The 2,049-nt window shown below is 47.8% G+C and overlaps 2 protein-coding genes and 1 long non-coding RNA gene across 5 annotated transcripts in view; 2 read left to right on the forward strand and 1 right to left on the reverse strand.

Moving 5' to 3' along the window:
* The window catches only part of LOC108249740 (tripartite motif-containing protein 16-like), a 139,996-nt gene that overhangs the window by 79,616 nt on the left and 58,331 nt on the right, over positions 1–2,049 (reverse strand). The gene's annotated exons all lie outside the window — the stretch shown is intronic.
* The window catches only part of LOC108251715 (CD276 antigen homolog), a 40,574-nt gene that overhangs the window by 4,142 nt on the left and 34,383 nt on the right, over positions 1–2,049 (forward strand). The window lies entirely within an intron of this gene.
* On the forward strand, positions 13–2,049 carry LOC112450113. Of its 2 annotated transcripts, XR_005233378.1 has the most exons (4): positions 13–151; positions 263–513; positions 634–735; positions 1,990–2,049. It is a non-coding gene; the product is annotated as an uncharacterized LOC112450113 (long non-coding RNA). The 2 variants fall into 2 exon arrangements; XR_003038670.2 differs by having other exon boundaries at positions 26–513.

The raw sequence follows: 2,049 nt of genomic DNA on the forward strand, positions 1-2,049 counted from the left end.
GGTCAGAGGTCAGTAAGTCCAGGTCCTGGGTGTGGGGGGGTCTCCTGGATGGGGGTCAGTGGGATGCAGCTTCCTAAAGTCTGATTTAGTTCCTGACCCAAAGCAGACAGAGATGGACAGAACAGACTCAGGCCCAGCTGAGGAGAACCGGGTCAGAACCTTCTTTAATGTGTTCACCTCTCTGATCAGCCTTTCATTCTGCCCAGCTGGGAGATCATGTAGTTGCTGTGGGTGTGAATGTGTTCATTTGTCTCTCTGTTAGTAAAATATCTCCTGAACCACTGGATGGATTTTACTGGACCTCTCAGATGTTCGTCTACAACTGATGAACTTTGGAGTCAACCTGATTCAAGATGGCCGCCACTAATGGACCAAAGCAAACAGTAGAATGGCTGTAATTAGTCAGGGTTCCAGATAAGCAGATCAGGGCTGGTGTGGTAGTAGCTGACAGTCATTCCCACCTCCTACTGACTGATAACACATCCCAGAAGGTCTTTGTCTCCAAGGCGGGGGGTGAGATGTTCTCCTTAAAGAAATGCTCGGCCTTCAATATTTCCTGTAGATGGAGAGGAGTGGTGGAGAAAGCACTCAGCCCTGAGCTCAGAGATTCAACTGTTCTCTGTTTCTCCACAGAGGGGTTTCCAGCCTGGGCCACGGTTCTCCTGGTTCTCCTGTTTGTGGTTCTTCCTGTTTCTGGAGGTGTTTTATTTTATTTTCGGCACTATTTCATGTCAGGTGAGTCTCTCTAAGTCCACTCTCATTGGTGCAGAAGCTCCAAGGTGTTCTCTTGTGTCACTAAATTCATTCAGTTCCAAAGAGCTGAACCAGAAAGCTGAAGAGAACCTTTGGGATCTGTTCTAGAAAACTCTTCTCAGTCAGATCTCAGCAGCTTCATGTCTCTTTGTCAGGAGGAGGATTTCTTTGAGTTGAGGGGAAACAGAGCCAGAAACTGAGTCAGTGATTCAGGGTGAAGTTTGTTGTGAGTCAGCAGCTGAAGGTCATCAGGAAGCTCAGGGTGGAGATGAACTAATGGTTAATGAGGGAAAAACTGTTTTTCCTCAGAGAGCTTCAGGTTCTGTTGGACCTGATGAAGAACCGGCCTGAAACCATCTGAAGATCAGAGAGGAGCCACGTTCAGGCTGGTGTTTCTGAACCAGGAAGAGACACTTTGGACTTCATCCGTCATCACTGACTCTTATTTTGACTTCATAAATGTCAGAGAGAGTTTCTCTGAAGGTGAAGACTGAGGACTCAGAGCCCACAGGGGGGGTCAGACCCTCCTGCCTCAGACCAGAGGAGCTGCTGAGGAGCTGCAGAGGGAGGGCTGGCTGTGGTGTTCAGGATTATTTCTCTCCACACAATAATTCTTTTCACTTCTGTTTGTTGATCTCTGGATGGTTGGGAATCACTGTCTGTTGAAAGCTTCAAGAATCAGATTGTCTTTGTCAAACAGAAACATCAGGATTTCAACACTTTGGACAGAATTTTTTTCTAGATCCAACAGAATCTGAGGCTCCTCAGTGGAAGAGAGGGTTAGTCCGACTTTTCCTGACATTCCTCCCCTCTTGTTGGGAAGCAGCAGCAGCAGCAGATCCCTGAACTTCCTCACTTTGAGAGAGACACAAATCCCACCAGCTCTGAGGAGGAGGAGGACATTTAACCCTGAATCCATGTTGAAAACAGCGCTAAGTTGGACAATCAGATGCTTTCTGCCTCGGTAGTTCTTTCTGTAAATATGGGAGGTTTTCCTCTAAATGCTGCAGCAGAGAGACGCTGCACCAAGATGCAGAGACTAACGTCACTATGAGAATGAAACAAATACCCAAAATCTAAACTGCTGCTGCTAAAGACTCACAAACCAGTGGTGAACCTGGACCTGAGAGTCCTCCACCAACATGAGACACAGAGACACGGAGGAGACAGTCATGTGACCATCAGAGCTGCTGCTGCTGTCTGTCCAGCTGATCTTCTTCTCTCTTGTCCTCTCAGTTTATCAGGTGGAGGTGGAGTCAGGGGCGAAGTCTGTCCTGCTGCCCTGCAAAACCACAG

The sequence above is a fragment of the Kryptolebias marmoratus genome, linkage group LG7 (genome assembly GCF_001649575.2).
Source record: "Kryptolebias marmoratus isolate JLee-2015 linkage group LG7, ASM164957v2, whole genome shotgun sequence".
In the NCBI taxonomy this organism is placed as follows: domain Eukaryota; kingdom Metazoa; phylum Chordata; class Actinopteri; order Cyprinodontiformes; family Rivulidae; genus Kryptolebias; species Kryptolebias marmoratus.